Source organism: Rhinoderma darwinii, chromosome 1 (genome assembly GCF_050947455.1).
Source record: "Rhinoderma darwinii isolate aRhiDar2 chromosome 1, aRhiDar2.hap1, whole genome shotgun sequence".
Lineage (NCBI taxonomy): Eukaryota > Metazoa > Chordata > Amphibia > Anura > Rhinodermatidae > Rhinoderma > Rhinoderma darwinii.
The window spans coordinates 295,113,470-295,137,566 of record NC_134687.1 but is presented as its reverse complement, the minus strand read 5'-3'; the positions used below and the strand labels follow the sequence as shown (position 1 = coordinate 295,137,566).

The 24,097-nt window shown below is 45.1% G+C and overlaps 1 protein-coding gene across 1 annotated transcript in view; it reads right to left on the bottom strand.

The window, feature by feature from the left end:
* KISS1R (KISS1 receptor) overlaps positions 1–24,097 on the bottom strand; it is a 271,809-nt gene that overhangs the window by 213,506 nt on the left and 34,206 nt on the right. The gene's annotated exons all lie outside the window — the stretch shown is intronic.

Sequence of the window (24,097 nt, the reverse complement as noted above, 5' to 3'; positions counted from 1 at the left end):
CATTGGCCATTGTTAGGCCTCCAGTTGCCATTGCAACCATCGGTTGCTATCTAACCACCTAGATGCAGCAATTGCTTTCTATCCCTGCATCTAAAGGGTTTATTGGCCGGATCGGAGGCTAGCTTCGGTCCTGACCATTACAGCGGGATGTCCGCTGTAATATACAGCTGACACCCGCGGATTATGGCAGAGGCTCCGCTTCTGAGCCTGGGCCATCTTCTTGGCCCTGATAGTAAGCCTTTCAGGCCCCGCATCCGGGTGGGGCATAAGAGGCTTCCGTGCTTGGCAGACCAGGAGACCATTGTTAGGCCTCTGGGTGCCATAGCAACCACTGGCATCCCGGCGACCGCGACGCAGGGATGCCGACAGGTTAGTAGCCACCTAGATGCAGCGATCGCTGCATCTAAGGGGTTAATCGTCAGGTTCGGAGCCAGGATTACTGTCCGTTACAGAGGGATGTCAGCTGTATTATACAGCTGACACCTGCTGATGATGGCGCTGGCTCAGCCTCTGAGATCCATCACCATCACGTACAGTTACGTGAGAAGGCGCTAACACGTTAGCGCTGATGACGTAACTGTACGTGATTGGACAAGAAGGGATTAAAGGAAAAATGGGAAAAGGTTTTTTTTTTGGACTTTGAATATAGTATTACAATTTTTTTTTCACTACTGAAAACTTTATTTAACTTTTTTCTTTTTACACTTTTTATTAGTCTCTGTAGGGACTTGAACCACCGATCGTCAGAACGCTGCTTCAATTTACTCAATACTAATGTATTGCAGTATATTATAATTTTTACAGGCTTCTGTTAAGCCCTGAGTGTGTGAGCCCGCTCCATACATCTCCCCCAGCGCCATGATGTACCGTCATGATGCGTCAAGGAGTTAAAGGGACTTCCCAGGACTTAAATGTATTTATCCTCAGGATATGTTATCAATATTTGATTGGTGAGGGTCTGAGCTGCACTACCAGGCACAGACACCCATACAGATGAGCTGTTGTGTCTATGTACACAACTAAAGGTCCATGGCACCTTCATTCTGCTTGTTTGCAGGGGTCCTGATTCAGATCCCTGCCAATCAAATATTCATGTCTTCTCCTAAGGATAGGGGTGCACAACCTATACATGTGGGCAGTGTAAACAACTGCCAATCAACGAGACAGCACGTTGATCTGCGCTCGTTTGCTCCTTTTAGAAGGAGCTAGTATGGGGATGAGCGCTCATTACTACGTTTGCTCGTCCCCATACAATGTATGCACAATTATTAGGCAAGTTGGATTTTTCAGGATTCATTTTATTATTGAACAACTACAGTGCTGTCGGTCAATACAAAATTGTAATAAATATTCAGGTTTGAGGTTTAAGAAAGTAAATGTGAGGTCTTGGCTTTCTTAGGAGAATATCTATGTCTGCATAATTTTTGGCAAAATATTAGTGTTTGGAATTATTATGTTACTAAATGAAAAAGGAAAATTTTCCCAGCTCACTTGTTTATTTTCATCTGTTAACCCCTTCCCGGCATTTATCGTATGGATACCTTCATGGAAAGCTAGTGCTTCCCGCATTTTGCCGTATGCATACAACAAATGCATGGCACCGGCTCAAAAGCTGAGTCGATGCCATCATCGCCGGATGTCAGCGGTGTATTACAGCTGACATCCGACTGTTATGGCGAGGACTGAAATTAGCTTCGAAACCTGCCATTAACCCCTTAAATGCAGCGGTCAAAAGCGATTGCTGCATTTAAGGTGTTTGCAGCTCATCGGCACCCCAGCAATGAAATTGTAGGGGTTCCGGTGCCTGCAATGGCAACCAGAGGCCTAATACTGGCCTCCCGGTCTGCCTAGCACGGAAGCCTTCCAGGCCCCGCCAGGAGGTGGAGCCTGAAAGCCTTCCGTAGCCGACGGCAAGATGGCGCCGACTCAGATGCTGAGCCGGCATCATCAGCGGTGGATGTAAGCTGTATGTTACAGATGACATCCACCTGTAACGGCAGGAACCGGAGCTAGCTCCAATCCCTGCCATTAACCCCTTAGTTGGCAGCAGATCAGCAGCTCTGCCATGCAATCAGGGCTGCCGACTGCTGCTATGGCAACAGGAGGCCTAACAATGGCCTCCTGCTCTGCCATTACGGAAGCCAATTAGTCCCGCCGGGAAGGCGAAGCCTAATCGGCTTGCTGTCAGTGAATGACTGACAGATCTAATACATTGCACTACATAGGTAGTAGGGATGCACGATGCATCGAAACTTCGATACTGTTTCGATACTCTGCATCCCCAAACGGTTCGATACCGTTATTTAATGTATTTCGCGCAGCTCTGTATTGTAACACATGAATGTATGAGAGCGGGGCTGTGGCTGTGTAATACAGTCATTGTCCCGCTCCGGAGTCCTGAAAGTGCGCGCGGTCAGCATGAGGTGATGCGGCCAGCACTGCACTAATGAGCGGCGACACTGAAGACAGAACATTGCGAGCGCACTACAAAACACCCCCATGTTCTGTTCTTACTGCCTGAACCGCCGCTCATTAGTGCAGCGCCGGCCGCATCACCTCAGGCTGACCGCGCCCGCACTTACTGTCAGGAGCGGGGCAATGGCTATATTACACAGCCGCAGCCCCGCTCTATAATGGCGGGGATCAGAGAAACCTCTCATCTCCACCGCTATTCTCCTGAATGCTGCGATCAAAGCTGACTGCAGCATTCAAGAGGAAGTGAGAAGGGGGGATGCCCCTAGATCGCATCACAGGAATCCCTGTGACGCGATTGAGGGACATACCATATATGGGCAGACAGCCCAAGGTCCATTGAAGGACCCCAGGGCTGTCTTACCATATTTCCTGTTGTTAGGGCATACTTAGGTATGTCCTAACAACTGCCTGTGTACTATCTGTACACAGGCTAATGTACTGGGATATAGATATATGCCAGTACATTAAAGTTTAAAAATAAAGTAAAAACAAAGTAATGTTAGATTAAAAAAATACACATACACCTTTTTTGCAATAAACATTAAAATAAGTCTCAATACATAAAATATACATATTCGGTATTAGCGCGGCTGTAATAACCTTCACAACAATTACGCTGTAAAAAAATAAAATAAAAACTACTTTCTTTCACTTATTGTGGGGCACGAGGTGTGATGAATTTAACCTCCATGTGCCTCACATTAATAGTAATTAACCCAATCATGTACCTCACGCATTAACCCATTATGACTGAGAAACATGATGGGGTTAATTACTATTAATGTGAGGCACATTCAAAATTCATCACACCTCACGCCTCACATTAGAAAACTAAAGAACTTTTTTTTAAATTAATGTTGGCAAAGTATCGTTTTGGTATCGAAATCGCAATACTAAACGAAGTATCAGTATTGAAGTACAAATTCTGGTATCGTGACATCCCTAATAGGTAGTGCAATGTATTAGAAAAATAAAATCAGACAGTTGGACCTTCAAGTCCCCTAGTGGAACTTGAAAGAAAATTTAAAAAAAATGTGAAAAAAAATAAAAAGTTTTAAAACATATAATAAAAGTTTCAAGTAATCAAACACAATCCACCTTTTTCCCTTATCAAGTCATTTATTATTGAAAAAAAAATAATAAACCATAGATATTTGGTATCACCGCGACCGTAACATTCTGAGCTATAAAATATTATATTATATATTCCACACGGTGAACAGCGTAAAAAAAAAACATAAAAAACTATACCAGAATTTCTGGTTTTTTGGTCACTTTGCCCTACAGATATTGGAATAAAAAGTGATCAAAAAGTCCAAAAATGGTACCTATAAAAACTATAGCTCGTCTCGCAAAAAACAAGCCCTCATACAGCTCTGTCGGCGAAAAAAATTAAAACTATATGGTTTTTTCTGTCTTGGCGACAGAAAAAATACATTCTGTTTACAAAAGTAATTTTGTTGTGCAAAACGCTGTAAAACATAAAAAAGTGCTATAAATTGGGTATCGCCTGAATCGGACTGACCCGCAGAATAAAGTTAACATGTAGTTTATAACGCATGGTGAACGCTTCATTAAAAAAACTATGCCAGAATTGCTGTTTTTTGGTCACCTTGCCTCCTAAAAAATAGCATAAAATGTGATCAAAACGTTGCATGTACCCCAAAATCGTACCAATGAAAACTATAGCCTGTCCCGAAAAAAAAACAGCCCTCATACCACTAAGTCTATGAAAAAATAAAATTAGTTAAGGCTTCCATAAGTCAGGAAATAAAAAATATGCAGTTGTGCAGGCCCGAGGGGCACATTTCTTCTGTTTCAATTTATAGGGCCCTAAAATTAGGGAACCAGGCAGGGGAGGGCCCAAACATATCTGCTGGAAGCGAGGGTGCCCGTATTATACCAGGATAACACTTTCCCAACAAAATTCCCCAAACTGCAAATGTGCGGAGTGCGGACCAAAAGGGGGATAAGGAAGGACATTTATTAGTGCGACACTGGCCTGTGCAGAAAGGATTGTGTCACAGTGTAACACACATATATGGATTATTTTACTGTTTTTTAATAACCCAATTATTATACCACCTGACTAGGCCCCTGATGTACTCTGCCCAGCTTACATATGCCCCCATGTTATAAACGGAAACACCAGCAATACTCAAACAAATCTACTACCAAGTAAATCCACGCTCCAAAAGCCAAATGGCGATACCTCCCCTCTGAACCCCACAGCGTGCCCAAACAGCTGTTTACTTCCACATATATGGCATTGCCATACCCGGGAGAATCCTTTTAAAAAATTTTGGGATGTGTGTCTCCAGTGGCACAAGCTCCGCACAACATATTTGCCACTGAAATAGCATATCTAGGGAAAAATGTAAATCTTTACTTTGCACCATCCGCAGCACAATCATTTATGGAAAATACCTGTGGGGTGAAAATTCTCACTACAACCCTTAATAAATGCCTTGAGGGGTGCAGTTTCCAAAATGGGGTCACTTTTCAGGGGTTTTGTTAGGAAAGCTTTAAATTTATGATTACTTTATGTAATGAAGACTAAAAATGTGTATGCAAGCTTATCTGTAAAAGCTTTGACTAACAAAATGTATAACATGTTTTATTGTTACGATAACTGATATTATATATGAGGAGGGGGTAGCTGAATTCCTAAAAAGGGAGATTAGAATTTCCAATTAGGCTTGTTTTTAGGTGTCAAGTGTGATATATGAAGCAAAATATATTAGAACTAGTCCAGACATGTTATTCTCAGAATATGTACAAAAACTCTGTCATTCAGAATAGAGGCAGACATTTTGCCATACTGTCTCCTTATCGATAAGAATAAAAGACGTGCATCTATATTCAGATAACTCCTTGAATCTCTCTGATAAGAGCATAAATTCTTCTATCATTTGGTCTTTGAGCCGGGAATCCAACAACTCCTGACCCCTCATCTACCCGAGGACTCCATACCGTGCACGGGGTGAGTTATTCAATGAACTCACTAAATCTAAAGACCTCCGGCTGAATTGCCGTCAAACTGAGGCCAGTCTGATGTGACGGACGGGGTGGAGTGTAGTATTCTAAAAGAACGTATAGAGAAGAATTGAGGATTCGAGTTTTCATCTGAATAAAGGTAATATCATTTTGTTTATATATGTTTTTATTATTTTTCATATTTAGATGTTATAGGGTTATGTGATAAAAACCTAAGTTGGATCTTAGGTACTAAGACTGGGTCTTAGTTATATTAAGCACAGGTCTTAAAGAGGCTCTGTCACCAGATTTTGCAGCCCCTATCTGCTATTGCAGCAGATAGGCGCTGCAATGTAGATTACAGTAACGTTTTTATTTTTAAAAAACGAGCATTTTTGGCCAAGTTATGACCATTTTCGTATTTATGCAAATGAGGCTTGCAAAAGTACAACTGGGCGTGTTGAAAAGTAAAAGTACAACTGGGCGTGTATTATGTGCGTACATCGGGGCGTGTTTACTACTATTACTAGCTGGGCGTTGTGTATAGAAGTATCATCCACTTCTCTTCACAACGCCCAGCTTCTGGCAGTGCAGCACTGTGACGTCACTCACAGGTCCTGCATCGTGTCGGCACCAGAGGCTACACTTGATTCTGCAGCAGCATCAGCATTTGCAGGTAAGTAGCTACATCGACTTACCTGCAAACGCCGATGCTGCTGCAGAATCATCTGTAGCCTCTGGTGCCGACACGATGCAGGACCTGTGAGTGACGTCACAGTGCTGCACTGCCAGAAGCTGGGCGTTGTGAAGAGAAGTGGATGACACTTCTATACACAACGCCCAGCTAGTAAAAGTAGTAAACACGCCCCGATGTACGCACATAATACACGCCCAGTTGTACTTTTACTTTTCAACACGCCCAGTTGTACTTTTGCAAGCCTCATTTGCATAAATACGAAAATGGTCATAACTTGGCCAAAAATGCTCGTTTTTTTAAAAATAAAAACGTTACTGTAATCTACATTGCAGCGCCTATCTGCTGCAATAGCAGATAGGGGTTGCAAAATCTGGTGACAGAGCCTCTTTAATAAAAAAAAACCTGAGAACAGCGGTTCTCGAGGTTAGAAGTCCATAGCCTGTGTGAGAAGGCTACAGGTAATAAATAACTCAGTGCAGCACGTAAAATATAAAGTACTTGGAGATTTGTAGGATCTCCTATAGATTAAGGATTATAGAGTATTAAGATTATTTGTTTAAAAAGGTGAATAAGGAATAAGTTGATATTAGAGAAAAAATGTTGAAAAGGCTGGCAACCATAAGATGGTCGTTTGCATGTGATGAATAGAATGGTTTATGGAAAGTTGAAAGAAATGATTGTTATAGATTAAACATATATGAGAAGTATACTTATAGAGTAAAATAATAGGATAATAAGTATTGAAAACCGGTTGAATCTGTTTATTTGTATGTTTTGTCTTCAATGTTGCAAAAGTGAAATGTTGAGACAGTCTTTCACAAAATCCTCGTCGTGGTAACCTCGGGTGAGCGACATTACTGTCTTGGGACTGTGTTTTGGTAAGCGGCTCTAGGCATCTAGAGTGCAGCGAGCATTACAGCCCAGGGAGGATAACGTTTTGGTAAGCGGCCTTATTTATAAGGTGCAGCGAGCATTGTTATTCGCAAACTACTTGTAGTTCATCCCAAACTATAACTAAAATCCACATGAGACTCCTTCACTGTGAAGAATAAATGTATGAGGTTTAAATAAATAAAACCCTGTGTGTGTATAAGGGATTCCAATTAGGTATGGTCCTAGGTAAAATTGTTACCAGGACAAATTTGTAGGAAAAATACTGTTAAAACACCCAGGAACATTAAGTATATGACTGATCAGCATAAAACTTGTGAATGATTGTTGTGAGTGTGATAGGAAAAAATTAATAAATTAAACTTTTTGCTGATGTATCAATGTGGAGAATGATGACGTTTCTTGTGGGAGAACAGAAGTTATACTGATTCTGTTGTGTGAGTTACCAGACAGGGAGCCACAGGAATTCCATCTGTTCAAACTAACCATTGTATATAATAAATTAACCTTTATCTTTACCGCATTATATTATATAGACATGTGCCAGTGGTATTGTACACTTAGTCTCTCTATCTCCTGGTGTGCATACGTTATATTGGCTATATAAACTACCTTAATTCATGATTTGATGTACAATCTCCATAGGAAGATTTTGGTTTATATTACAGATTGTAAAATATGTGTAATATTGTAAAAATATGTTTAATATTGTAAAACATGTAATATTGTTATAGTAACTGTATGTTTGCTGTTTTAATGAACGGAAGTATATGGTATAGTCTCTCTGTGTTTTACAGACTTATCCACCAGAACGTGGGACTAAGTTGAGACACTTTATTATAAACTCTGTGTGTGAAGTGGCAGGTAACCACTCCCATCCGCGAATCTGGACAGTACTCTTGCACGTCCACGTTGTGACTATTATTGTGCACGTGGTCAGGAGTGAGTTAGCGAATTAACAATTGAGAAAAGAAAGATAGAAGTGTATGTATGTTGTATACATAAGTTCTGCATCTATTTTGTTGGGGTTATAAGCGTTTTCTACTATACTTCTATGTTGTGTTCTCTTGTTATGTGGATGTATGGACTGTTCTCACATTAAGGGGGGATTCACACGAGCGTGTATTCGGTCCGTGCGGGCCGCGTGGTTTTCACGCGGCACTCATGGACCAATACAAGTCTATGGGGCAGTACAGACAGTCCGTGCTTTTTGCGCAGCGTTTGTCTGCTGCGCAAAAAGCGCGACAGGTTCAATAACTCTGCGTATTTTGCGCATCACGCACCCATTGAAGTCAATGGGTGCGTGAAAACCACGCAGGTTGCACGGAAGCACTTCCGTGCGAACCGACTGAAACAGCGCACCAGCTGTCAAAAGGATGAATGTAAACAGAAAAGCACCACGTGCTTTTCTGTTTCCGAACATCCAAACGGAGTGTCTTTGCGATGAGCGACGCCGGATAAGCGAACCGAACTTCACTGGGTTCGGCCGAACTCGTTTTGGCCGAACCCGGCAAAAAAATTATCGGTACGCGATGTCAGGAGATAGTCACTTTCCATGGTGCTGAAAGAGTTAAACTGTTTCAGCACCATGGACAGTGACTTCCGATCCCAATATACATGAACCTGTAGAAAAAAAAAATGAAGTTCTGACTTAATGATAACTCCCGGCGTCTTCCTCCAGTCTGACCTCCCGGGATGACAATTCAGTCCAAGTGACAGCTCCAGCCAATCACAGGCCAAGCACAGGCTGCAGCGGTCACATGGACTGGCGCGTCATCCAGAGAGGTGGGGCCCGATGTCGAGAGGCGCGTCACCAAGGACGCGTCACCAAGGCAACGGTCGGGAAGTTCTTGGTAAGTACGAACTTTTTCTTTTTTTTCAACAGGTTTTTCGATATTGTGTTCGGCATTCACTGTCGAGGGTGCTGAAAAAGTTAGCTCTTTCAGCACCTTGGACAGTGACGGGCGTCGACTAGCCTCATCTCTATGATGGCGGCTGCACGAAAAACACGCAGCCGCGCATCAGACACGGATGACACACGCAGCTGTCAAATGGTTCTTGCGCGCGCAAAAACGCAACGTCCGTCTGTATCTCCCCTAAGGAGAATCTGGAGAGGGGTTTCATTCGTAAATCCTCAACCCCGGCCGGAGCGGGGTTCTTCTTTTTTAAAAAAAAAAGATGGATCGCTACGACCTTGCATTGACTACCGAGGCCTAAACCAGATCACGGTGAAGAACAGGTACCCTCTGCCTTTGATTTCTGAACTGTTCGATCGCATACGGGGGGGCGAACATTTTTTCTAAACTGGACCTGCGGGGGGCCTACAATCTGATATGGATTCGTCGAGGTGACTAATGGAAGACTGCCTTTAATACTCGTGATGGGCACTACGAATACTTAGTTATGTCCTTCGGCCTGTGTAACGCCCCCGCAGTATTTCAAGAATTTGTCAATTACATTTTTCGTGATCTCCTTTATGTTTGTGTTGTGGTGTATCTCGATGACATTTGGATTTTTTCCCCAGATCCAGTAACTCATCAATGTCATGTCCGCCAGGTGTTGCTGAGAGAATCGCCTTTATACCAAGCTGTAGAAGTGTGTATTTGAGAAGCGGTCTCTATCCTTCTGGGGCTATATTATCTCTGATCAGGGCCTCAAGATGGACCCCCAGAAGGTAAAGGCCGTTCTGGAGTGGCCACGCCCCCAAGGCTTAAGGGCCAGACATCTTACCTCTGTACAGCGTCGTCCTCCTGTGAGGCGTCGGCACTCATTTCCGGACTTCGAGACTGTTTCCGGAGGGCGCGTGCATGGTCTTAAAGGGCCAGTGCGCGCATTTTGCAGGAAGTCTGCAATCTAGCCCAGGATTCCCTGGGCTATAAGAAGGGATCTGCCCTCTTTCTCCTTGCCAGAGCGTTGTTTGTTACCCATAGTTTGTCGTGCTAATGGTCTCCCAGTGTCTTCCAGTTTCCCAGTGTACCTTGTTCCTGTATCCCGTATCCTGTTTCCGTGCTATCCTGTTCTAGTGCCATGCTGTGCTGTTGCCGTGCTGTGCTACAGTCTCGCTTTATTTGCAACACCTCATCTGACGTCTTCCCGCTGTCTGGTACAGGACGTGCCTGCCTCGCTACTGTCTAGCGGCCCAGTGGGTCCACACCCCGCCTCGTGACAGTTTTATATACAGTGAAGGAAATAAGTATTTGATCCCTTGCTGATTTTGTAAGTTTGCCCACTGTCAAAGTCATGAACAGTCTAGAATTTTTAGGCTACGTTAATTTTACCAGTTAGAGATAGATTATATTTAAAAAAAAAACAGAAAATCACATTGTCAAAATTAAATATATTTATTTGCATTGTGCACAGAGAAATAAGTATTTGATCCCTTTGGCAAACAAGACTTAATACTTGGGGGCAAAACCCTTGTTGGCAAGCACAGCAGTCAGACATTTTTTGTAGTTGATGATGAGGTTTGCACACATGTTAGATGGAATTTTTGCCCACTCCTCTTTGCAGATCATCTGTAAATCATTAAGATTTCGAGGCTGTTGCTTGGCAACTCGGATCTTCAGCTCCCTCCATAAGTTTTCGATGGGATTAAGGTCTGGAGACTGGCTAGGCCACTCCATGACCTTAATGTGCTTCTTTTTGAGCCACTCCTTTGTTGCCTTGGCTGTATGTTTCGGGTCATTGTCATGCTGGAAGACCCAGCCATGAGCCATTTTTAATGTCCTGGTGGAGGGAAGGAGGTTGTCACAAAGGATTTGACGGTACATGGCTCCATCCATTCTCCCACTGATGCGGTGAAGTAGTCCTGTGCCCTTAGCAGAGAAACACCCCCAAAACATAATGTTTCCACCTCCATTCTTGACAGTGGGGACGGTGTTCTTTGGGTCATAGGCAGCATTTCTCTTCCTCCAAACACGGCGAGTTGAGTTAATGCCAAAGAGCTAAATTTTAGTCTCATCTGACCACAGCAACTTCTCCTAATCACTATCAGAATCATCCAGATGTTCATTTGCAAACTTCAGACGGGCCTGTACATGTGCCTTCTTGAGCAGCGGGACCTTGCGGGCACTGCAGGATTTTAATTCATTACGGCGTAATGTGTTACCAATGGTTTTCTTGGTGACTGTGGTCCCAGCTGCCTTGAGATCATTAACAAGTTCCCCCCGTGTCGTTTTCGGCTGAGCTCTCACCTTCCTCAGGATCAAGGATACCCCACGAGGTGAGATTTTGCATGGAGCCCCAGATCGATGTCGATTGACAGTCATTTTGTATGTCTTCCATTTTCTTACTATTGCACCAACAGTTGTCTCCTTCTCACCCAGCGTCTTACTTATGGTTTTGTAGCCCATTCCAGCCTTGTGCAGGTCTATGATCTTGTCCCTGACATCCTTAGAAAGCTCTTTGGTCTTGCCCATGTTGTAGAGGTTAAAGTCAGACTGATTAATTGAGTCTGTGGACAGGAGTCTTTTATACAGGTGACCATGTAAGAGCTGCCTTTAATGCAGGCACCAAGTTGATTTGGAGCATGTAACTGGTCTGGAGGAGGCTGAACTCTTAATGGTTGGCAGGGGATCAAATACTTATTTCTCTGTGCACAATGCAAATAAATATATATAATTTTGACTATGTGATTTTCTTTATTTTTTTTTTATATAATCTATCTCTCACTGGTAAAAATAACCTAGCCTAAAAATTCTAGACTGTTCATGACTTTGATAGTGGGCAAAATTACAAAATCAGCAAGGGATCAAATACTTATTTCCTCCACTGTATGTATATATATATATATATATATATATATACTGATGTCTATGCAAAGTTTTTAGCACAAGAGTACCACGTAAGAGTCCAGACAGACAACCAGGTGTAGCAGAGGCTTTGGCACGGATGGAGCTTGACGTGGCAGGTGACGCCAGACGTGGCAGATGACGCACTTGGCTTTATCTAAAGGCTTAGGGTCAGGACACAAACACTACTACAGGATACAGGAAAGGGGATACGTACGGGAATACTGGAAGCAGGAAACAAGGGACCGTTTGCAATACGAACATGGGTAGACAACATCAACGCTCCGGTAAGGAGTGGAGGGGCCGAGCCCTTTTTATAGTCCAGGGTGAACTGGGGATTGGTTATAAATCTTTTACTATGCACGTGCTGGCCCTTGTAAGGCTGGGGACTAGCGCGCACACCTTAGGACACAGTTCAGTACAGGATGGCCACGCAAGCCGGCATCTCCGAGGAGGAAAAAACTGTCAGGAAGCCAGGAGTCTGCGGTCGCGGCTGTCCGAAGGAGAGGAACGGCGGTGGTCCGCGACTGCAGCCATTACAGTACCCCCCCCTTATGGCCCCTTTTCTTGTGTCCAGAGTGTAAGAGGACTTTTTTAATGAGGGTAGGGGAATTAAGATTCTCTTCTGGCTCCCAAGACCTCTCCTCAGGACCAAACCCTTTCCAGTATACTAAATAGCAAGTCCTTCCTCCTACTCTCTTGTAGTCCCAGAATCTCCTTCACCTCGAAGACATCAGAAGAACCACTGGGAGCAACTAGAGAACTAGGGGATTTACTGTAGTGGTTCAGGCTTAAGGAGGGACACATGGAATGAGTTGGGAATCCTGAGAGTAGGAGGCAGCGAAGTTTATAGGATACAGGGTGTAACGTCCGTGGTCGGTAGATGCGATAGGGAGGAAGAGTCTCTGCCTACTTCTTGCTAAAGACGTTCGCAAAGCTGGCATAATGTGTGGGTAGATCGGAGAGTGACTGAGGCAATGGAGGCAAAACAGGATGAACCTGTGGCAGGCAGCAGTGAAGACACTTGGATCCCTATTGGAGGACTTCTCCAGAACTCCAGTCGAGAACAGGAGCATGTAAACGAAGCCAAGGCAGGCCCAGCAGAATAGGGTTGATAGCTTTAGGCAAGACGAGAAAGGCAATCTGCTCCGAGTGGAGAACTTCGACTTGTAGTGTCAGCAGATCAGTGACGGACACAAATGGATCGGGCAATATTAGTCCATTCACAGAGGCAACAGCCAGTGGTCTCTCCAGCGGAACCAAGGGTAGATGAAGGCGATCCACTAGATTCTTCTGGATAAAATTTGCAGCTGCTCCGGAATCCAGATAGGCAGAGGTGGTGTGTAATCTTTCTCCAGAGACAATGGTTACATGAATAGATAATTTGGGAGAAGGTTTGGCATTTGGCGTCGTTCCACCTAGGCTTGTCTCTCCAACCAACCCTAGGTGCTGGAGTTTCCTGGCTTTTGTGGACATTGACGCATAAAATAGCCTTTGAGACCACAATACAGACTCAAACCTGAAGATCGTCTGCACTGTTTCTCCTGCTCGGAAAATTTGATTCTGTCCACCTGCATTGGCTTTTCAGTGCAACAACAGGGGAAGGCAGTAGGGGTCTCTGAAACGAGGGTGCCAGTCTGTAGAAACGTCTCTTCCGCCAAACCTCCTAAGCACGTTCCTGGAACCTCATGTTGACCCGGGTCGCCTACAAGATAAGCGCATCCAGGGTGGAAGGAAGATCGCAAGCTGCTAGCTTATCTTTGATATGCGTGGACAGTCCTTGCTAAAAAGTTGCCACCAAGGCCTCATTGTTCTATGCCATCTCTGCTGCCAGTGTACGGAACAAGCTGGCATACTCTCCTGCTTGAGGGTTAGCAGAGTGGTAGCTGCAGAGTATGTTCGAGCCGGTTCCTCAAATACTGTACGAAAAGTCCCTAAAAACAATGATAGATCCAAGAATTCTGGGCTCTCCCATTCCAAGATTGGGTTTGCCCCGAGCCAGGGCTTTGCCATCGAGTCGAGAAATAATGAATGGTACCCTGGCCTCAACAAAGGGGAAGAGATGTGCAAGCAGTCTAAAGTGGATTGTACATTGATTTATGGAGCCTCTATAGGCTCTAGGATCTCCGTCGTAGCGAGGAGGTAGAAGTAGCGAAACTGTAGATCCGGGACAGGCAGGAGGGGTAACAGGTAGTGGAACAACAACAGCATCTAGAGGAGGGACAGGAGGATGATCCAAACGGGTGATGATAGAATTTACTGCCAGTAGGAGTTGATCCTGGCCTGTACACAGGTCATGCATGTCCGTTTGCATCGCCTGAAACGCCATCTTAGGTTGACCAGCTGGTTCCATGGCCTGAGCGTACAGTCACGATCTAGGGGTATGTAGACCTACTAGGCCGCTCCTCCGTAGCGGAGTGGCAGCTGGCCAAACAAGAGTCTATATATAGTCTATGCAAAGTCTTTAACACTAGAGTACCTGTAAGAGTTCAGACAGACACAAGGTGTAGCAGAGGCTTTGGCACGGATAGAGCTTTTTTTTTCATAATGATTTTTATTTTATTATTCTATTCTGCAATATTTTCCTTTAACATGGTTCAATAATGAACAGAAAAAAAAAGAAGGAATAAAATACCCATCCCTTACCTGATGACAAGAAAGATGAGGAACAAACAAGAAAAAAAAAAACAAGCAAACAAAAAAAACATCAAATATGGGGCCCTAGGGCAATAACTTTGTCCCTGATATCCAATTGGTTAATCCAACTTCTCCATCTTTTGCAAACATATTCATACCTCCCTTTTTAGAGAGATAGATATGTTCTTTCATAAAGCAAAACTCTAAAAACTGGATTTTTTTCAAACCACTTTCTCAAAATGTGTAATCTTGCCAATAATAACAACTGAATCACAAGATCACAGTCATTCCTCTGCTTCAGCCCCGGTACTTGTGAGGGATTTCCCAAAAACATAAAACCTTCAGATTTTCCCAAAGCCATACCTAAAATAGATTCAATGGTTTCAATTACCGAGAACCAATATCAATGCAGCTTTGGGCATCATCACATCAAATGAATAAGATCAGCCTGTTCTATATTACACCTAGGACAGGTATCATTTTCTCTATATCCCATATCATACTACACAGACATTCAGGAGTAAAGTACAGTCGGTGTACCAACATAAACTGGGAGAATCTATGTGACTAATTTAGTGACACACTATTAACCCCTTTAACCCCTTCCCCCTGCTTGCATTCTGGGCTCTAATGACCAAGGAATTTTTTTAGTTTTTCCATCGTCACATTCAAAGAGATATAACTTTTTTATTTTCACGTGGACATGGCTGTATGAGGACTTTTTTTTTGCGGGATGGTTGTATTTTTCAATGGCACTGTTTTGGGTTATATAGAATTTTTTTTATTAGCTTTTATTAACTTTTTTTCGGGGGGGATATAAAAAAAACAGCAATTTAGCCATTGTTTTATGCGTTTTACATTTATGTAGATTACTGTGCAGCATAAATAACATGCTACCTTTATTCTATGGGTCGGTACGATTACTGCGATACTAAATATGTATAGTATATTTTATGTTTTACTACTTTTGCACAATAAAAACACTTTTGAACTAAAATAACTTGGTTTTGCATCGCCGCTTTCTAAGAGCCATAACATTTTTATTTTTCCGTCAATGACGCAATATGAGGGCTTGTTTTTTGTGGGACTTCATTGCTACCATTTTGGGGTACATGAGACTTATTGATTAACAATTTATTATTATTTTTTGGGGGGAATGGAAAAAATAGCAATTTTGCCATTGTGTTTTGCGTTTTTTTTTTTTACGGGGCTCACCTTGCAGTTTAAATAATATGATAACTTTATTTTTTGGGTCATTATGATTGCGGGGATAAAATATATGTGTCGTTTTTATTTTATTTTTACACTTTTCTAAATAAAACCACTTTTTTATGGCAAGAAATGTTTTTTTTTGTGTACCTTTTTATAAATTTTTATTTCACATTAATTATTTTTTCAGTCTCACTGGGAGACTTCACTATGCGATCTTTAGGTCACAGATATAATGCTTTGGTATACTTCGTACACCAGAGCATTAATGCCTATCAGTATAAAACGGACAGGCAATTTACTAGGACGTGCCTATGGCACGTCCTAATAGGTATATAGCCAGGGCAGACCTGGGGGCCTTTGTTAGGCCCCGGCTGCCATGGCACCCAATCGGATGCCCGCAATTGCATTTGTGGGCCGAGGCTGGGTGACAGAGGGGGAACACTCCCTCTGTAAACAACTCAAATGCAGTGGTCGCTAATGACGACGGCATTTGAGGGGTTAAACGGCCGTTTGAGCAGGAGCCCCCCTGTCATCAGACAGCCGAGCCCCGGCTCCAGCCTGCACGGGAGACCTGTGCAAGACGTTGATTAGGCCGCCGTGAAAAGGCAGTGGCCTAGAAAAAAGCCTGTTAATGACTGCTATAAAAAGTTGTATCGGTGGTCATTAAGGGGTTAAACACTTCCCTCCATGTGACTATAAATTCCTTCCCCAACTCTTTACACCATTTTTCCTTTAAGTTTGCCCTTACTGGGCTTTCTCTATTTGTGAACCTACTTAAAGAGGCTCTGTCACCAGATTTTGCAACCCCTATCTGCTATTGCAGCAGATAGGTGCTGCAATGTAGATTACAGTAAAGTTTTTATTTTTTAAAAACGAGCATTTTTGGCCAAGTTATGACCATTTTTGTATTTATGCAAATGAGGCTTGCAAAAGTACAACTGGGCGTGTTGAAAAGTAAAAGTACAACTGGGCGTGTATTATGTGCGTACATCGGGGCGTTTTTACTTCTTTTACTAGCTGGGCGTTCTGACGAGAAGTATCATCCACTTCTCTTCAGAACGCCCAGCTTCTGGCAGTGCAGACATCGTGTTCTCGAGAGATCACGCTGTGACGTCACTCACAGGTCCTGCATCGTGTCGGACGAGCGAGGACACATCGGCACCAGAGGCTACAGATGATTCTGCAGCGGCATCGGCGTTTGCAGGTAAGTCGATATAGCTACTTACCTGCAAACGCTGATGCTGCTGCAGAATCAACTGTAGCCTCTGGTGCCGATGTGTCCTCGCTCGTCTGACACGATGCAGGACCTGGGGAAGTGACGTCACAGCGTGATCTGCCAGAAGCTGGGCGTTCTGAAGAGAAGTGGATGATACTTCGCGTCAGAACGCCCAGCTAGTAAAAGAAGTAAAAACGCCCCGATGTACGCACATAATACACGCCCACTTGGACTTTTACTTTAAACACGCCCAGTTGTACTTTTGCAAGCCTCATTTGCATAAATACAAAAATGGTTATAACTTGGCCAAAAATGCTCGTTTTTTAAAAATAAAAACGTTTCTGTAATCTACATTGCAGCGCCTATCTGCTGCAATAGCAGATAGGGGTTGCAAAATCTGGTGACAGAGCCTCTTTAACTCCTGATACACCAAAGAAGTAACCCCTTTTCTTTTCCCCCATTTATAAAATTTCGTAATTAATTCTTCTGAACCAAATGTAAAGAATTCTTTATCACATGTTGCTTCCCAAGCGTGAACTATTTGAAAATAGTGCAAATACAGGGATCCGGATAAAATAAGAAATTTCCTCGGTAAATTGTCAGAGGTTTTAATTGCCCCGTCAACAAATAAGTGTGATAATACCCCACTTCACACAAAACCTACTATCATCCACTTTCACAAATTGGTTAGGTAACTCATTACCCCATACAGGGGTAAAAGAACTATAACTCACAATTTATGTTTTACCGCACTTCATACCTTAAACATCATGCTAAAAACTTTATACCTAGAAGACATCTTATTAAGGCATCCTGCCTCCAAAAGACAGAAATATATCCCCCCCCACCCGTACAGGGCCCACTGAATTCAAAATCAATCTATTTACTACTGAGTATTCCCAATCAATGAGCTGTTGGATCTGCGAAGATAAGAACCTAAAATCAGGTAGATCAAAGCCTCCCTCCATTACTGGGCAACATAATTTACTATATTTAATACAAGTTTTCTTACCCCGCCATATTAGATTATTGACAATTGATTCCAGTATGTTATAAATCTTACCTGGAATCCAAACTGGGGAATTACCAAATATATGCAACACCATAGTTAAAATAACCATTTTGATCAGGGCAAGCCCTGAGGCCCTGGACAGAGGGAGTCTATTTCAAGTCTTAACCTTGCTTCACCCATTAGGGGAAAAACATTTAAAGATGTATAATCCTCTATTTTTTGGGGAAATAACAATACCTAGATAAAGCATCTGATCCACAATTTGAAGACCTCCTATACCCTGATAGACGGAAACATTGATTTAGACCAATTGATCTGGATGTCCGAGAGAATCCCGAACTCCTGATATACGTGGACGATCTGCTCCACATCCAACGACTGCCTAAGATAAGAGCATGTCGTCCGCGTATAAGGACATTTTTCCTCCTCAGCCCCGAACAAAAAACCCCTGATACCTGGATCTGCCCTTATCTTTAATGCCAGACATTCAATAATAATTGCAAACAATAAAGGGGATAAAGGACATCCTTGTCGGGTACCTCTGCCTAAAACCAATAATGGTGAAATTATCTTCCTCACACCCACCTGAGCCCCCCCGGCCCTCTACATGCACTTGATCCAGGAGACAAAATTTTCCCCAAACCCCAAAAGAACTGCCCACAAAAAATCCCAATTGACCGAATCACACGCCTTTACTGCATCGATTGAGAGAAGTCCCCCTTCCACCGCATAGTTCTCTCCATACTGTAAATTGGTCAAGACTTTACGGAAATTGTAATTGATGGCTTTACCCAGAATGAAACCTGTCTGGTCTGGGTGAATAATATCCTCTATAACAGACGCCAACTGGTTCGCCAGAACCTTGGCTACCAACTTGGTATCACAACTGAAGAGAAGGATCGGACGGTATGACGATACAGGGAGCGGATCTTTATAGTTCTTCACGATAAGAGAAATGAAAGCATCATTCATAGACTCTGGGAGTACACCTTCCCTGAATGCTTCCTCCATTGTCCCCAGGAACTCTCCCAGAATCTTCTCTTGATAGTTAGATAAGAATTCATATGGAATCTCATCCAGCCCAGGGGACTTTTCCCGTGGTGCTTGTTTAATAGCCGCCTCAAATTCGACCCTTGACAAAGGTACCTCCAAAGCTTCCCTCTGAACCTCTGATATTCTGGGAAACACTATTTTATCCAAATAGGAATTCAACAGATCCAACTTACGTACGTACGTACGTACGTACGTACGTACGTACGTACGTACAAGTATCCTCAGATGCATATACTTCTTTATAGAAGGAAGCAAATTAGTCTGCAATTTGTACAGCATCCGTAATAATTTTCCCTGAATTTCCTCTAATCGCAACTATTTCCGACTGCTCCCTCTGTAATTTTTTGTCATCTTGCATGAAAAATCAAACTCTACCACCTTCCAAATAATATTCACCTGAAATAATCAAATGTTTCTCCAGGATCCCTGCCTTAGAGATTTGTCATACCGATTTTGAGATGCCACTGCCGTATCATTTGATGGACAATGGGTATACTCCTTTGCTTTATTTAAATCCTGCCTCAAGGAGTCTACCACCCGTCTCTCTCTCTCCTGTTCTTCTCAATATTTCTCTTTTTATAGAATCCTCTCACAAAAGCTTTGATGGTATCCCAAATGACTCTTCTAGATGCAGTCCCCTTATTAATCTGAAAAAACTCCATAAACTGAAATAAAACTTCCTCATCTTGTTCCATTCCAAAAATTTAAGAGGGGGAGATGCTCTCACAGAACAACCCCGCCTTATGGGCTCAATTTCAACAAGCAATGGTGAATGATCTGACAGGCCTGTAAGGGGGTGCCTGTAATCGCCGGCGATGCAGGGGAACCCACACAGGGACACGGGCTTGATCTGCGGCTCGGGAGTCGGCTCCCGAGCGGAGGAGCGTCCTGGGCGTCATGGTAACGGCCGCTCTGCCGACAGCCATGACGCGTGCGCTCCCACAAGGAAGAGGGCGAAGTCTCGCGATGCGAGAGAAGCAGAGGAGGAGGACCGGATGTGGAGGGGGAGGAAGGGAGTGCAGTGGCGCGAAAGTCGGGCGGGAAGAGAGAGGAAAGAGGAGGGAAGCGTCTAGCAAGGAGAGAGAAGAACGGTCAGGTGACCGGGAGATGAGCGCTCAGGACAGACCCCACAGGTGGCTACAGGAGACAGGAGGGCAGAGGGCTGCTGGAGCAGTGCCTGCAGAGGACGGACATCAGTGTGGCAGCAGCAGAACACTGCCAGAAGGGACGGGTAGTACTGCGGCAAAGAGAGAAGCAGAGGAGATGCGCAAACGGAGGACTGACCGAGTCAGGAGCGGATTGGAGCATCAGCATCCGCTGCAGGTACCGGTCATTTCCCCACAGCCCTAACTAGGACCCTCAGATCGCCCCAGGGACGATGCCAATACCCGTTTGAGTCTGATCACCCCAAAGAGAGAAGTACGGCCCTCCTTTATTCTGGACACAGAGTACTGGACAGACTAGCCTTACAATCACCAGAAGATTAAGCCTGAATTTGGCCTAGCACAGGCTCGCTTCCTCATTAATCGCGACAAGGCCCCTGCGTGTTCCCCAGAGTGTAAACCCCTGGAACCCTTGCATGAACTGTTGTTGATGAATAACCTCCTTAACCCTTGCATGAACTGTTGTTGATGAATAATCTCCTTAACCCTTGCATGGAACTGTTGATGGATCACCGCCTGTAACACTTGCATGAACTGTTGTTGATGAATCTTGTTGGCACAGGAGCAGACAGAAGGAGTGGTCGGGTTGACGGGACTTTATTGGACTATTAGCTGGACTTGGTGTAAACCTTAGCGTCAGCCCGCCAGTTCAGTTGCGCCCAAGGGGGTCTATCGTTCGGACCACCGACTGAGGAGAGAGAGGGTTGTCATGAAAGGTAGCGGATAGCTCCGCAAGGACGGTGCTAGTAGGTACGGTAGTTCGCTGATTCCCACGACGTGACCCGTGGGCCGAGAGTGTGACTCTTACCCTAGGGTAGGCTGCCAGTAGCGGGTAGCTCCCGCCGTGACTGACAGCGGCGTGTCCGTAGCCAAGCCTGGCAACGTGGGGTCAGGCACAACCTCTCTCCGGGGGACTTCCAGCGGGATCGAAGTCCTCAACCTCAGGAGTCCTGTCTGCTCCATAGAAAGAGAATTTGCTGTTACCTGCTCGCTGAAGTAAAGAAGTTGAACAAGAGAAGGTGTGTCTATTTCTTTGCATGCCAACAGCGGTAATCGCTCCTACATAAATTGGCGTAGTCGGCAGGATCCGAAACCTCGCCGCGATGGAACCGTCCAGCAGCGGGACACTACCGCCGACCCCGACCATCATGATACCCATGGGGCCCGCCCTAATGAATATTCCCAAGTTTGACGGGAAGAGTGTATCGATCGCAGACTGGACGGAACGAGTTCGTACTGCGGTCCGGTTATTTCAGGTACCTGTGACCCACCAAGCCGACCTGGCATTCAACTCACTCGAAGGGGACGTGAGACAAGCTGTCTTGGTTTTACTGCTCAAACACCGCGACACGCTAGAAGCCATCATCAGCCGATTGGAATCCCTCTATGGGGATGTCACTTCAGCCGCCGATCTCCGGAAGAAATTCTATACCAGGGTACAGAGGAACGGGGAATCACTCCAGCAATTCGCGGTAGGATTGCAAGGAATGTGGAGTCGACTAGTAAGGAAGGATCCCGCGGGGTGCGCTGCCTTAGCAGAGCCGGACCGAATAGTGCGAGACCAGTTTGTATCCGGGCTGGACAGCCGGACCCTGAGGCGCGCCGCGAGAGACCTCGTCCGGGTAACCCCCACCGCCACGATGAGTGAGGTGTTACGAGAAGCGCTCGAAGTTCATCGAGAGGAGTTGGGAGAGGCTAGCATGGCCCTGCAAAACGTGGGTACTCCCGAACCATCTCCAAGAGAGAGCGGACGGCCAGAAGCTGTGTTAACAGAATTCGCCCGGGATGTCAAGGAGGCTATTCGGGAATTGAAGACCGATGTTGCTCAACTAAGAGTAATGGCCGATCGACCAGAACATCTTCCTCGTCCACCCCGATCGACCCAAGGAGGGCCTCGACGCTGTTGGCAGTGTGACCAGCCGGGTCATTTCGCCAGAGATTGCAGGATGAGACGCTATCCAAGGCGAGAGCAGCCACCTTTAAACTAAGGTACCCCACCGCTGAGGGCCAAGCTGCGGGCATTCCATCAACGGGGCCCAAAAGGAAGGGTGGAACTTTTGACAGGAAAATGCCCCGTAGTGACAGCCAAGATGGGGGGGGGGGTTAACGTTCCTTGCCTTATTGACACTGGGTCGGAAGTAACCACCATGACTTATCAGTTGTTCCATGAACAGTTCCAAGGTGACCAGACTCTAGAAGCCCCTTGGATTTAACTTATGGCGGCTAATAGCCTGCCAATTCCCATTGCCGGTGTTACGTGGTTAGAAGTAGAAGTATTTAATCTTAATTTTCCCCGTGCTGGTATTGTGGTAGTACATAATTGTGCAAGGCCAGGTATACCTTTTATAATTGGCATGAATATGTTGCAGGAAATACATGGTATGGTGTTTAACGAGACGAGCGGTGCCCGGTGGGAGGAGCTGGCAACTGACCGGACCGCCCGGCAAGCTTTGTTTCAGGTGCATCAAATCTGTCAACGACAGGCTGACTTAAAGACGCTACAGGGCCGAGTGGGGTCGGTGAGGGCCCCAGGTAAAGCGGTGCTGCAAGTCCCACCTCTACAGGAAGTCACCATTCCCCTCTCCGTAGGGACTCATCACCGCTTAAAGGATGCCATGGTCATGGTGGATCCCATGCGAAGTCTCAAGAGTACGCCACCCTGGGTGATAGGAAGAACGGTGTGTCGGATAACCAAAGGAATGGCAACCGTCATGGTGTTGAATCCGACCCAAGGGGTGATCGAGATACCGGCCGGCACGGTACTAGCTAGCATTGAGATGGTGAGGCCCGAGGACGTGAAGGACCCGGCCATGGCCGAAACGTTAAAAGAGACATCATCAAGACATGAAGGGAGTGAGACCGACGTGAACGAACAGACTGATCGACTGTGGCGCCAACTCGAACTGGACGGAATAGCCCTGGATATCAAGTTAGAGGAGCAACTGAGGACGCTTCTGCAATGTTTCGGATGGGTTTTCGCTCAGCACGAAGAGGACTTTGGATGCACCACTACCATTGAACATGGGATTCACACGGGGGCGGCACTGCCCATCAGAGAGCGATATCGCAATATACCCCCCGCGCTGTATCGAGAGGTAAAAGAGCTCCTCCAGAAGATGTTAGACGGATAGGTGATTCGTGAGAGTCAGAGCCCATGGGCCGCCCCGATTGTGCTGGTAAGGAAGAAGGATGGGTCGCTCCGGTTCTGTGTGGATTACCGCAAGTTGAACGCCTGTACGCATAGGGATGCCTATCCACTGCCCCGAGTGGAAGAATCATTAACCGCCATGCAGGAGGCTCGGTATTACATGACGCTCGATTTAGCAAGTGGGTACTGGCAGGTACCCATGAAAGAAGCGGATAAGGAGAAGACGGCGTTCATCACTCCCCCAGGCTTGTTCGAATTCAACCGGATGCCGTTCGGGCTAACCAATGCGCCCAGTACTTTCCAACGGCTAATGGAGCATTGTCTGGGGGATCTAAATTATGAGTCAGTCTTGATCTATTTGGACGATATTGTCATTTTTTCAAAGACCTTCCCAGAACACCTGCAGCATCTACAGATCGTGTTGGAACGATTGGGAAGGTATGGACTCAAACTAAAACAAAGCAAATGCCGACTGGGCCGCCAGCAGATCAAATACTTGGGCCATGTCGTGAATGCAACGGGAATTGCACCCGACCCAGATAAGATTACAGCCATACAGGAGTGGGCCACTCCGCAGAACACCACGGAAGTACGAGCCTACCTCGGGTTGGTCGGTTACTATCGGAGGTACATCCGAGACTTCTCCAAAATTGCAAGTCCTCTGAATCAGCTCCTCTGTGGACAACCCACCCAAATGAAGGGGAGCCGAAGCCCCAGTGTAGTGGAACAATGGCAGGAGCCACAACAAGCGGCATTTGAAGCATTGAAGGCACGACTAGTGACCGCACCCATACTCGCTTTCGCAGACTTCGCCCAGCCATTCCGGC